The 15,504-nt window shown below is 36.0% G+C and overlaps 1 long non-coding RNA gene across 1 annotated transcript in view; it reads right to left on the reverse strand.

Annotated features, from left to right (window-relative positions):
- Positions 1-4,728: 4,728 nt before the first annotated feature.
- The window catches only part of LOC135225459 (uncharacterized), a 123,905-nt gene continuing 113,129 nt past the window's right edge, over positions 4,729-15,504 (reverse strand). The window contains exon 3 of the long non-coding RNA XR_010316974.1: positions 4,729-5,237. This is a non-coding gene — a long non-coding RNA (uncharacterized LOC135225459). The remainder of the gene's footprint in view (positions 5,238-15,504) is intronic.

Raw genomic sequence — 15,504 nt, forward strand, 5'->3', positions numbered from 1 at the left:
AAAGTTGAAAGGAATACAAAAGGATAAGTAATTAAGATTAGAGATAGATGTGTCCACTATAAGGTAGGGTAGTAGATCTCCTATTGGCTAACCCACATCAACAGAGGTCCAAAGTTGGGTAAAATAATGTGCAATAAAGCTACTATGTACAGTATATTGGATAAAAAAATGTCTCAAGTCATTCAAAAGAACACATGAGATACTATTTTCTGAGCATATCAGGAAGAAACCATTTGCCATAAGGAAAATATTAGGCTCATCAGATGAAACTGTTGTGAACCAACATATGCAGAAATATATGTCCCCACCATGTATCTAAGTGGATGTTCACATCTGCTGTAACAAGTACTTTATATTTTGATACCAGTACCTCATCTCTGAAGCCTCTTCTGTGAGATCAAGTTCATTGTTACAACCATCAAGGACACCACGAACAAGATCATGGGAAAACACTGGTTTTAATAGCTGAACAGGCACTTAATGCACTGATTGTTCAAATCTCGTGGCACCAGCCAGATGAATACGGAGATTGAAGGTTTGTGATCATACTTGGCAGAAAACGTATTGAAATGACAGTACCGTAATTCATTGGTCAATACTAGATAGTAATGGATGGAAGACTACCCATGTTGCAGCTGATGTAGATTCTTCTGCCTATCCCAGCAGGGAATATTTGCGGCCAGTGTGTCAACCTTCAACCACAACTTTATTATCATCCCAAATGGTATGGAATAGAACAAAATTTAGGCTAAAGGCCAATTGCCAGGATCTATGGAATCATTACAAGTTGAAAGGGAAACTGAGAGTAAAAGTTTTAAAGGTGTAACAGTGTAAAAACCTTAGTTACATTATGAAAAATTGTTAGGAGGGTGGAAGGGGAGATGAACGAAAGAGAATACGAATTTAAGTACAGTAAAAGGAAAGAAAAGAGCTGCAGCTAAGAGCCAAAGGCACACCATGAGAGGTGTACTGGCGGCCTTATCATGTATCGGGTTTTGATGTTGTGTGCTTTGGAATATGAAAAATATTGAAAAGATGGGTCCAGCAACAAGCACCATAGATAACATACCATTGCCAGATCCAAGTCTTTAACAATGATACCTTAGACTCAAACATAAATGGCTGGAAAAAGTTCATACATAGTACCATTTATGAAATTGATTAATCCAATATAATATGATCAACCACCACGCAAGCCAGCAAAGAATTTTATATTTTGATACCAGTAACTCATTTCTGAAGCCTCTTCTGTGAGATAAAGTTCCTAATGTTACCACCAATAAGTATGTACATCATGAACAAAATCTGGGATTTGTACCCGTATCGGGTTCTGACACTGTGTCAGAATATGAAAGATATTGTAGCACACTTGTTATAAGAGCTAGAACTCCATAAACAAATGTTATGGGGGTCAAAGGCCCCATTTAATTAAAAGAGAGAGCACTCCTATCTGATTGCGTGACCTACCTTCGTTTGTTCCCATGCCTGCCATCCCTGTAGCTGGCTGAAAATCAATCATTAAATCTTAGGCGAATTCAAACTCTCGTTATACAAAAATATAATCTTTGTTTCCCCTAAATACCTAACATGAAAATGAAATACAATGAATTAAAGAAATCCCTAAAAAATCATTAAAACACCACCATTACTCTTCTACGTAATCATATTGGATAGAACTATCCCCACTTATACTCTCTGTCAAATAACTCCATGAGTCTTTATCAATAAACGTTATATAAAAGTCTAGAAAATTCACTTTTAGGTAGCAACAACCAAATCCATCTTAAAAGGAAACCATAATTATCAAACTCTGAAATGCATCAATAAGTGCAGTGGATAAATGTCCTATAAATCTTTTCTAAGAGTTACTCTCTGCTTCCCCTAAAGTTTTAAAGTTTTCCTAAATCTTCTTCTGTCTTACTTTACCTTATCTCCATGGATCTCCAAGCACCTCCTGGCCTGGTTTCACACTCAAAGTTTGTGTATAATTCCCCATTAATCACCACACTAGGGATTTTATTTCATTCATATGCTCTAACAGACATATGGACTTACATCTACTAATGGACATAAGATCTTACGCACGTACGCTAGTTTCTTCTCTATTCCGATGTACGTGCATTTTCCATTTCCCACGTACACGTCTTATCTAGCGCACACATTGGTGACCTCATGTAGCCTTTTCTTCTGACGTCATGATCACTTGATCTTTCCACAATCCAGGTCATTTGCCTGCCCTGTGTGACTGACAAGGGAATTCGCTGCTTTGCACATGTCTCAAACACCAAACACTTGAGGTTGAACTATTTTCACGTCGCCACTTGACGCTACCTTATTTAATTTATACATGTATCCAGTACCCTGTACACATACATTGTGCAGTGAAAACAGCAGCGTTTTTGTTAAGTTAGTTTTGCATTACCGGAATTTAGGAATGCCATTAATCTCTCTCAATGTGAATGTGCATTTTTGCAAAGGCCTGAAATGGTAGATTTACTGTAACATGTGCAATTTTGTGCAGTGTGATATAGCGCACCCTTTATGTATTTGTGTTATTGCCCTCATTTTGATTTTGAGCCAATCCTAAGCAATCCTACTGAGTGGTAGCAGTTAAACCTTCCCTCATTAATTCCTCTAGGCAAGTGACAGCAAGCTACCAACCAACTGTCTGTGTGCCTCTATCAGTCTCACTCTGCACACAAACACACAAGTTGCTGCTTTTACAAATAAAACGGATTTGTTTTGAAGAGAATAGTTTTACTTAATGCTTCCTACTGCACACTAAATGTACACCAAATGCAATGATGGAGCCAGAAGACTTGGTAAACCAAATATGCACGTAGTACATCAGAGGAGCCTACAGGACTGTGGGTCCCTACCAGTCAGGCAACCAGTGTAGATTTTCTCACCCTCAAAGGTACTAAATATACACCAAATGTAATGATGGACCCAGAAGACTTGGTACACCGAACATGCACATGTAGTACATCAGATGAGCCTACAGGACTATGGGTCCCTACCAGTTGGGCTACGAGTGTAAATTTTCTCACCTTCAAAGTTACTAAATGTACACCAAACATAATGATAGAGCCAGAGGACTTGGTACACTGAACATGCACATACAGGCTACCATGTAGATTTTCTCACCCTCAAAGGTACTAAATGTACACCAAACATAATGATGGAGCCAGAAGACTTGATAAGCGGAACATGCACATGTAGTCCATCAGAGGAGCCTACAACACTGTGGGTCCCAACCAGTCAGGCTACCAGAGTAGAAAACAGCAGATCAAATGCTGCACTCACCTTAAGGCTGATGCAATAAACCAAATGTCAAGAGAATGGCGACATCAGTGGAATGATTACTAACACATGATAATATGAAAGACACCCCCCCCCCCATCTTCTTAAGACTTTTGGTGTTATGTCGCATTCAAGACCAATAAAAACAATGAAACATGTATTTATAACGAATTTTCCTGATAATACTAAAGAATGTGTACATAAAATTCCACTTCTTGTGACATATTATATTTTATGTATGTCAAACAGGTAAAAACCTCATCATACCAGCAGCACTGTCTAGCAACTTTGTTTGTGAAGAGTTCGGCCTACAATGGTTAAGCTCCAAAATACTCCCAACTTCACACAATGTTCCTCTTCCTAGATCCTGTACGACAACTTCTTAGGCCATGCACCCCTGCCCACCCTCAATCATTCTTACGAGTGGCAGGCCAAGACCGAGGACTGTGACCGAGGCCCAACATCTCACTGATGGGATAAGGTTGGATATAGGTATGGAATAGGTATGGGATGTGGGAGGTTCGTCTTTCCTTAATGCCACCCTCTAATATTAACCCATTCCCCACTTCCCCTGTAATCCTTTGCTTAGAAAAAAAAGTATTCCTCAAGCGATATCCCTGGTAACCCAGTGTCATTCTCAATGGCTCTCAGAAAAGGAATCCACTCTTGAGAGCACTACAAGGGCGGGGGGTAGATACTGGTATATGAAAGATATTGTGCCACATTTGTTATATTGAGAAGACATTGCATGCTTCAGTTATTATTCATTGCACTGAATATTTCTCAGGTTCATACACCATTAATATACCTTTCTCAATAATACTGTAATAACAATATTAATAAGTTTATGTACAACGGACAACGGATGCCTCCTTTGATGGATACGTCATGGTAATAATGATATTTCCCCATTTTGGCAATAATGCTTCACCTGGGACAATCATTTGTGCAGTTAGCCAGAGATCAGCCCAACGGTTACATTTGTGACCTTTGCTCTGTATCACTACACAAAATTGCACTGTAAGAACCTACTTTATATTGGTGTTTGCTTTCACCCACCTTCAGTGTCAAACTACAAAATGGAAGACTGTCCTTTAATTGATTTCAAAAGCAGCTGGGAATTCTCAAAATGTGGTTGCAGACACAATGTAATGGGGGAAGGTGGCCAGCGTAAATGATGAACTACGCTATACTCCATTCTACAGCTACTGCTCTTTGATCTAGTTATATAAGTAATGGGTTAATACCATACTATACATGTATCTTTACATCAAATTCAATATCACCACAGAAAAAAAAAACACACAAATTATCACCATATAATCAACCTATGCAGACATAACTACTACGCACCTTGGATGTCATTTGCTGTATTAAAAGGTCATCTTGCTCCCAACTGGATAAGGGCTGGTACTTTTATTCCCAACTTAATACAAAATAAATATTTCACCAACATTCTATTATCAATTGAACGATTGCATATTATCTGCTCTACAACCCCTATTAAAACCAAATACAATGAAGTACAACATTTTTAAAAATCAGCAAAGAAAAAGGATAAGAACGATCCTTACAGGCTTTTAGAAAGATGTTTTCTCTCTTCAACAAAAGGAAAATTCTATACATTAAAAAAAATAATAATAATTACGCGCAGGAACAAGATAATTTCACTCTTGGTCAGCCATAAATATAACAAAAAACAATCAAGTGTTTGATACTCAGATTTAACCAACACTGGAAATTCGAATTTAATAAGCTTTTCCCTTTTCATCTTTCCTAACATCATATGGATTACATTTCTTCATTCACTAACACCAACCCTTGGGATACAATGAGCCAGTTACACTTACTTGGATATAAATGTGTGTTTTTTAAAAGGAATAAACTTGGGAATCTTTGATATTCAAATTACTGGACAACATAGTGCACATTACCTGCAAAAAAAATAAATAAATAAATAAAGAGGAGCTCTGAAAATATTTTATTAAAATGTATGCACTGAACAATATGATATATATGTAATAACTAAATTAAGTTTTAGATATAATATTAGAAGGAACCCATAAAAACGCCAAAATATAGTAAGTACTATATTTCAGAGACTGCTGTCTCTCTCTTCGGGTAGGTATGTGTTTATATATAATATAATATATATATATATATATATATATATATATATATATAATAGTATAGATATATTATATCTATATAATATATATATATAATATATATATATATATATATATATATATATATTATATATATATATATATATATATATATATATATATATATATAATATATATAATATATATATATAGTATAAATATATATATATATATATATATATATATATATATATATAACATATATATATATATATATATATATATATATATATATATATATATATATATATATATATATATATATATATATATATATATATATATATATATATATATATATATATATATATATATATATAATTTTTTTTTTTTTTTTACCAGATACGTAAGTACTTTTGTTGAAAACAATTATCTTAATTTCCTAATTTCTTCACATTTTGGAAACGCCTGTTACTAATCCTATATCCTAATGAAGGAGGATATGAATAAATTGTGACGTCCGGCCAAAATTCGAACTTGTATCTGGCAAGTCTGGTAGTTTTATTTTGACTAAAACTAAAACGTGGAAATAGTTTGCCCAGTACAATTGTGGAATCTTCTGATCCGAGGATGTTTAAACGACGAACAAATTCATTCCTGCTCTGTGATATTGTCTCCTGAATGCGGTTCTATCAGTTTTACTTTCTATTCCTCCATATTCATATTTATCGCCTTTCTATAATAACTAGACACACTCACCCTCTCTGCAGGCCGATTTCCTTTTGGAGCCCTCGTGGGTTTATAGTCTGTTGACTCAGTCCATAATGGTTTTCAACAGAAGATTGAAGGAAATGAAGAATAAATGAATCCAGATACATTCACTAAAGCTTCAATGGACCCACGTTTACCATCATAGCCAAGTCTCTGATTGTTTATCAGTTTTTAGACTGAAATATATAAATTCTACTTGTCACTTTTTACCATATACATATGTAACTTTAGCAACCCAATGCCCTCTTAATTCTGATGCCCATGCATGAATAGATGAATATTTATTCACCTGGCCAATGAGCACTTACACAAATTTGTTCAAATACTTTTCATGTTTTGTTACACTCGGATGCAAGAAGTTACTTTTGTGCAATTGTCTGACTTACTTCATTTATAAATATAAATATATATACTTAGAAAAAACCATAAGCCGTATTTTACTTGCAGCGGTAGTTTCTTTTAGTTTATGTAAACAAGGGGTTTAAATGTTTCATCGTACCGATATTCTCGTATATTGAAGAAAAAGTGTAAGAGTAAAGTGAGGATACATTCCAACCAGTTACAACTCTGATTCGCGGCACGTGTGTAAGTTTTCCAACAACAAGCATACATACCAACAATAAGAGAAATACAATGAAGAATTAACGGAGATATATTAGTTGGCCTATTATTCTCCTCCTGATTTCAGAGAAAACTAAACGATAAAAAAAGTTTCATTCAGGTAGAAGCGCCTATTGTGATTATCGTGAAAGCCTCGGTCGTTATTGCCAGCAGACCTTATTGATTTAGACGGTTCTCCCACGAAAAGTCACAGCAACTATTGAATTCCAGATATAACCACAAAGCAATAAACCGCTGCTTGCAAAACCGGAAAACTACTAACATTAAAATAAGTCGAAGATTTTTTCCGGTGGAAGACATTGGTGGCTGGTGTTTTACCTTCCTATTAGTTCCACAGAGTCATTTTTTTATCAACGCTAAGTTTCAAGTGGAATGTAAGTCTTTGCAAAATACTGATAATTACCCATTCCTTTTGACAGTATGAAATTTCTTCCAAGAAGCGTTAAAATACGTGGAAAATACATAAACCTTTTATATGAAGTAGGGTGTATCCGTAACCAATTTTAAAAACTGAGTTGACATCGGTGACCAAGCATTTTTTCTTTCTTTAACATATGTTTGAGGGGGAAACCGGGTTATCAAATAAGCTTTTATTTGATCATGTGCTTTTTCGCCAATAATTTTTTTTTTCTTTTTTTTTTTTAAATATGGGTTACAGAGAAATTTGCAAAAACTTCTCGAGGGTGACATTCGTTCCACCGCCCGAGAATGGAATCAGAAAATTATATCTCTCCGTGCTATTAAAAAAAGGTCGCGGACTAAGAGACATTTTAAAATTTTAACCAGGCCGGAGAAAGTGGGAAATATATCATCATCGATTTCAGGGATGGACAGTAAAGTTTTACCCTTCCTGTTTAAAGCTATCAATCCTTCAGGTAAAAGGTTTATAAGAATTGTATCGACGCTTGATGATGGGAAAGCTACTGAGAAAACTCTATATAAAAACATTGAATTAGAATGATTCACACTCATAAATCGTACTGGAAAAAAACTAAGATGAGGAAAACAAATAAGTATCAATGAAATCGATGTATAGGACCTCGTACCATTCTTCCCTTTCTGTTCTAACTGTTATAACATTGGATGTTTAAAGAATCCTGGTTTCATCTTAAGTGGCGGATATAACCAAATTAGACTCGAATGTTAGTGGACAAAATTATACAATGATGACTTCAAAAGAATAAATTTACTTAATGCAAGGTAATCTGGTTATTAATTTGGATCTAGTCTCGAATAAGCGGGGACCTGTGCATTTGTTATGTACTGTTTAAGAATTAGTTAAATATCGTAGAAGTTTTAACAACAGCTGTTAAAAATTAAAAACAATGGTGAAATAATGGCCATTATACATACACACACAATCATATGTGAGCGCGTGTGCGTGTGCATGTGTGTTTGTGCATACATACATATTACATATATATATATATATATATATATATATATATAATATATATATATATATATATATATAGATGATGTATGTGTGTGTGTGTGTGAATAATCTTTCATACGTGAAAATGTAGATCAAAGTAAAACCAAGTTCAAAGAGATGTATACGAAAATATGGTTATTTCCCTGTTGACTATTATACAAAACTTGGAATACTGCGACCGTATACCGATAAGTTTTATACGAAACCATGCTAATCCCGGATATTAAAACTTACGGGGTACGTGCACGTTTCCATTACTGCTGTCTGTAAACTTTACAATTCCTAACTAAATGATAGATTATGTCGTTCTCAGATAATTATGTAAACGCTAACATTGAACATTTATGAATACAGACAATATAGATGCTTAAATTATTTAATAAAATAGAAACAGATATGAACAGACTCGAGTCACTCCACCACACCATATAATGTCATTTTTTTATTATTTCATTATTATCATTACATACATATATTATACTAGCTGATGTACCCTGCGTTGCTCGGGATAAAAAGGGGCATGCCATCTGTGACGACAATCCCTACAGTGTGGATTATGCAATCACTTTCAGAATAAGAAATCACTTGGGATACTGCAATTTTATTCATCCGGCATGGTACAATTATAGGAAAGATATTCTACTGTTAGAATTTGACGCATGATTCAGAAGGATAAAGTATTTAAGAATGGAGTTTGTGATAATATATATACATGATATGAATTACAACTATTATCAGTTTTGAAGTACCTTGTGATACACAACGTTTTTCGTTCTGTAACTGGGTGTACAAATAAATAGATTATTGGGAATGCTAACTCCTGAACATCCTACATATAGGTGACCATGTGAAAACACTGGCGGCTTCAGGTTTAGGCCTACAACATCCAATGAATGACCTTGTGCCTTGTTAATGTTCATTGTAAAGCTCAGTTTTAAGAGGAATTGAAGTAGCTTGAGCTCAAAAAAAGTGTCAGATGGGATAAGAAGAATTCGGCGTATGAACACATTCTCCCCCCCTTGCTTTCCGAGTCAATATTGTAGCTTCCAACACTCTTGGCATCATCTTTCTTATCATAAGACGAGTTCCATTGCAAAATTTTGGTGGCTCCAAGTCTCTCAAAAGCGTTACTTGAGCCGATCTTGAGTTTTAAGTGGTGAGGTGGAAATCCAGATGGTGTTAAATTATTCAAGAACTTCACAGGATGGTGCACAACTTCATCTGGATCGAGAACTGTCGATGGACTTGTAATGAATCAGCAGGCAGATTCGTGTCGTCAACAGCGTCATTCTTTGGCTCCAAGATGGCATGCATTCTCAGTCAGTTATGGTCTTTAAATTTGCTGCCCAAGTCAGGAAACACCCTAGACGTGAACTCTTGAATATCATTTATTGAATTTCCAAACAGCAAAGTGACCAGACCAGCATCCTGTTCACCAACCAGAGTGCCATTTGCCAACATCCAGTAACTTATTAGAAAAGGCTCCCGCTTCCTCATTGTTGCTTAGTTGGACTCACATGTTGGTTTGGAGTCCTAAAGTCTTCTTGAAATATCCTGTAAGCAAAATGGTTGTAACTCCCATGAGCCATGGGTTGTGCTTCAGACCTTGCAGGGCCGTGTCAAATGAATGAATGAATGATTGGAAGTTTTGTGGCATTCTAACATCGAAGGTCATTGACGCCGATATCGTTTATTATAAATAAAGAATAAAAGAATGTTCAATTAAAACCATAAAAGCAAATATGTCATTATAAAAGTTAAATAGCTTTCAGAAGACCTGCTTCCGAAATATATCTAAAAATGTCACTAGCATTGTACGACACATCATGTCCAAGAATCTTGGCAAGGATGAAATTGCCATCCTCAGCTCGAGCCTCAAACAGATATCTATTTCTTTCCGTGCTATAAGTGGGGCATTCAGTCAACAAATGCCTCACTGTCAAGGGTATCAAACAGTCGTCGCAATATGGTTGGTGTTGGCCAGCTACCAGAAACTCATGTGTCATCCGAGTGTGACCAATTCGGAGACGACAAAGAGTAATCTCCCACTTTCGGGGCATCACGTTATACTTCCAAGGGGATATGACATTTGTTATTTCTCTCATCTTATTATCAACTAAGCTATCCAAATGCTGTTGCCAATTATTATAAATAAAATTCTTAATTGTAGGTAAAAAAATCATTACAGGGAATGGGATACCTTCTTGGTAGCAACTCAGCTGCAGCATTCTTTGCCAGTGAATCTGCCTCCTCATTTCCAGATACACCTACGTGTGCCAGAACCCAACAATATCGAACTGTTATACCTTTCAGACCAATAATGAAAAGCCACTCTAAAATCTTTAAAACCAAAGGTTAAAACCAAAGGTTACTAGAATTAAAAACTTCTAAATGCTTGAAGGACTCTTCTTGCATCACTAAAAATGGTAAAATTGCCCTCCTCCTTTAATGCTATTTTCTCAATAGCGGTTAATATGCCATATAGTTCTGCAGTAAATATGGAAGATACTAGAGGAAGTGCGCCCCTACAACCAAAACAACTACTATATACTCCAAATCCAACGCCAGCATCAGATTTGGAGCCATCTGTATATATAAAAGTCGATTCCTTATGTTCTTCGACAAGTCCATGAAAGAGAGACCTGGCTTCTAATTCAGTCATGTTCTTTTTTATACCAATAAAATATTTACAAAAAGATATCTCTGGTAATTTCCATGGAGGGTTTGGTGATATCCTAAATGGAAGATCTCTATTTCTTGCTATACCAAGACTATTTATTAATTGTTTTACCCGAAAGCCATAAGGTTGAGGAGATTTTGGGTGGAACTCAAAATATCTTCAATGACTTACAAAGTTTGCAGTCTGACCTTTGATGTATATATTCGGGTCTGGATGTACACCCCGAATACGAAAGAAATGGACAACAACAGTTTTCCTTGTCGAAAACTTAAATCCATTCATATCAACCCACTGAATAATTTTGTCAATTGAGAGTTGTTGTTTTCTCTAAACCATCGACATTCTAGATCCAGCAAATAATATAGAGAGATCATCTACAAATAATGTTGAGAGAATATCTTGGGGAATAACAGATGATATCCCATTAATGGCTAGTGTAAATATGGTTACACTTAGCACACTACCCTGGGGAACAACAATGGTAGCTCCCCTCATAATCCCAATTCATGAATTATTTTAAGTATACCATATCTCCATGCAGTATCAAATGCCTTTTCAAGGTCAAGAAAGACTGTTACATGGTGCTGTTTGGAAGCAAAGGCTTCACAAATAGAGGATTCCAGTCGTATCAACACATCAGTCATTGAATGCATTTTTCTAAATCCACACTGGATAAGTGATAAAATACCCTTCCTTTCCAGGTACCATATCAGTCTTACATTGACCATCTCCATGATCTTACATAAACAAGATGTCAATGCAATTGGTCGATAGTTTGCAGCTAAAAACTTATCCTTACTAGGTTTTACAAAGGCTAAAATAATGGCTAGTTCCCAAACACTTGGGTAACTATGATCATGCCATATTCTGTTAAAAATGCTTAAAATAAATAACGTGGCATCTTCACTTTTGTTACATTTTTTATGGGGTTTGGATATCTCCACCCTTTGAGCAGGTGGAGGAGAGAATGAAGGAGTTCTTTCTCTCTTTGGCCCTCTAGTTTGTTCTTGTTCCATTTCTTCATGGGTTTCTTTCTGAAGAGATGGAACAGACACAGGGAGGATTTCATCAACTGGAGAGGAGTCTATAACAGCAGGCACATCTTTCTTGGATAGGGGTGCTTCAACCCTTGCCGGCCTGTCACCTAGATCAGATGACTGGGTTTCAGTAGTTCTAGGTTTTACTGCAGGTAGAGGTGCATTAGTTTTCATAGGGGCTACAGAATTTAGAGCCATAGCATAGGTCTTTGTCTGACCAATTAACTTCCTGGCATAACTAATACTTATATGTTCAGCATTAGCTTTACATATAGCTGCCTCTTCATATCTATATTGGCTGCACTTTTTATTGAATGGGGTATGATTCTCTTCACAATTAATACATTTTGGTTGTTTCGAACAAGGACCATGTTCAGGAGCCGAGCAATTATTACAAACTTTATTGTTTTTACAGAATCTGGATGGATGGCCATATTGAAAACAGTTGTAGCACTGCAGAGGTTTGGATAAAAATGGTTTGACTTTGACCCTTTCGTTTCCAAAATTGATGTAAGATGGTACATCAGAGTCCTCAAACGTTAAAATGACCATATTTGCCTTTGGAACCTTTTTTACCTTCCATACAGAAGTTGGACTGATTTCTAATATTTCTCTTACTGTCAGTTCACAAAGGTCTCTATCAAATACCACTCCTTTACCATAACTAAAATTCATGTGTGGTCTAATTTCTTTTATGATATCATCTTTCTCAAATTTCTTCATTGTCAGCATGTATGACTGAGTCTTTGATTTAGCTTGAATTAGGACACTGCCTTTGCCAAACCTTGAGATGTTCCCCATGTCAATACAGCCAACCTTTTTTTGGATGTATCTGCTAAATTTGTCGTAATTATAATTTTCCTCCCTAGCAGTTACTACCAACCACATTGGAGGTTTTGGTGTTCTTTCAAAAGTGTCATCGTCATTCAAATTTGGCTGAGCCACTTGTACCCATTGTGATGGTCTGTAAATATCCATATTTTTAGGGGCCCTGTCGGTCAGTGCTCCCTTGACAATCTTTTTACAAATCGTTATGTTACTGATACTGCTGCTGGCTTTGAGTGCAGCTTCATGTTTTTCAAGTCAGCCATGCCTCCCATTTTTTCTCACTATCATCGTAGTTCATCCTCAATTCTTCTATTTTGCCATAACTACCAAACGAAACAGAGAGCGTCTCATAGTCACATTCCAAGGGAATGTGCTTTACATGCAACACCCTCAAACTATCCACTGTGTTCCCACAATGGTTTCTTTTCAATTTGTGATGACTACCCTGAGAGGTAGTACCACCACTGGAGCATTCCATATCCACGGTCAAGTTCATGTCACGGGTCGTCATCTGTGCCAAATCATCATCAAAGGGACCAGGGGTACTAGAATCCTTGTGGTTACTAGTCATAAAAGCTTTATATTAAAAAAGTTAGAAAATTAAACCTGAAAATATTAAAAAAATATCATCAGCCTTTCATAAAATTTATTCTTCCACCAATGGCACAAGTGAGAGCCGACTCCCAAATGTCCGCGTCCCTATCCTACCCCACTGGGGATGGCACAACATGGTTAGTGGCGCAAGTGTAAGCCAAACCCGCTTGCTAGGATTAAGAATATTACAAGAAAACAATCATCCCCACCCTAACCATGTTATGGGCAAACCGGAAAGAATGCCGAGAGTCCTATCCCCAGGACTAGACCCCCCTGGAATCCGTGGTCCAGCCCTGAAGAATAGTTCCGCCCTTGAGTTATCAATCTGATATCTCTCGGGTCCGAACATTATTGGGTAGTTGATGATCCTACCACAGCTCCCATTATTTAGCTTCAGATATAAACCCAATCCAAGCTATGATATCTTTTCCCATTCGTCAGGTCCAATAAATTTTACAGAAGGTGGAAAATTCCACAATATTACTCCAAATGAAAATATACAAAAAAAAAAAAAAAAAAAAATGTGAGACTCTTGGACTCAAACCCAGGAACTAATTCCTGGGGTTCAAGAGCCCCCTCACCACGTCAAGGTGGTCCCATATCGAGGGGGTGTAATGGTGGGTGAGAACATCACTAAATCAAAAAATAAGTAACTGTAAAAATAAATTTCCAAAACTGTTAAGGAACGTCATAATTACGTACATACGGCAAGGTGACGTTTATACAGAAACCTTCGCTTTGTTGAAAAGAAAAAAAAATGTTCGTTTTGCTTCTGATATGTGAAAAAATATTTGGCGCTGAGTGGGGCTGGTCCACAAGAGGCTGGAATATAAGTGGGAAGGAGAAACCACAGAAAAAACACGAGATATAATAAACTGGGGGAGGATGTTTATTTTGTACTGAGGACTGAAGACTTAGAAAGCAACAAATCCGGACAGGGTCAAGGCATCATGAGTCGATTTCTAGTATACACTTCGCTCTACTCAAAATAAATTCACTCGCATAAAGATAAAAATAAAACTTACCTTGGGTGTGTCATCAATGTAGAAAAATCACTGGCGATAAAGTAACAATTAAAACAATTTTACTGAGAAATTCTTTGTTGTTATAAAATTCGCATCCAATAATTTTATGTTAGAGGGTAGATGGCAAGAGGCCTTATATATACACTTAGTGGCCCATGCATACGTCTTAGTTTTAACGGATTTTGTAATCGATTTATGATTGTAGCTAAAAAATTGATATCATATCGAGCGAAAAAGGTTTGAATAAAACGTAGAGTTATTAAATTACTCTACCTAGCCAAAGAAGTTGCCGAAAAATCCTAAGCGTTTCATGCAAATCCTGAGATACGGGTAATAACTTTGGGGGGGGTATATATATATATATATTTCTAAGAAAATCTAATTAGCCTATATTCGAACTAAATGTTAGCTTAACCTCTGTGTCAGATTCATACTTAATGATTCCCTGGTGTAGACGTTCACTTGGAACAAACAGACAAACTCACTAACACGTTTTTCCATTTATATAATAGATATATATTATACTATATATATATACATGTGTATATATATAGGGGAGAGTGGGGTAAGAAGCCCCCTTAAGGAGAAATGCTTATATTGCCTACAGTATTTCAGCTATTGACCTAACAGAGATATTTCTAGAAAGCTTTATTGGAGTATCAACGATCATAATCATGAGAAGCTGTTAGCAATTTAGGATAGTAAAAACATGGCCTGAAAAAAAAGAACATTTGGGGCCTTTTACCCCATGGGTGGGGTAAGAAGCCCACGGTGGGGGCATTTTGCCCCATACCTAAGATATTGTGGTACTTCATGAAAGCTACCATTTAAATTGAAAAGTAGACGCCTATTTTTGCTAAATATTAAAAATTCAACCTTCAACACAAAAATATTAAAGAATAATGTTGGAAAATATACACAAATTAATCTTAAGAGTTCTTAGTTTCTTGTAAAACCTAGGAACTTTTTGGTATTCAAAGGAACTGAAATTAACAAAATTGTGAAATAAATTGACACTTCCTCTACATGACAGCTGTAACAGCACAATTAGAAATAAATTCACTTTCTTTATATAGCACAAAGAATAACACAAATAAAAGAA

The sequence above is a fragment of the Macrobrachium nipponense genome, chromosome 13 (genome assembly GCF_015104395.2).
Source record: "Macrobrachium nipponense isolate FS-2020 chromosome 13, ASM1510439v2, whole genome shotgun sequence".
Taxonomy (NCBI): domain Eukaryota; kingdom Metazoa; phylum Arthropoda; class Malacostraca; order Decapoda; family Palaemonidae; genus Macrobrachium; species Macrobrachium nipponense.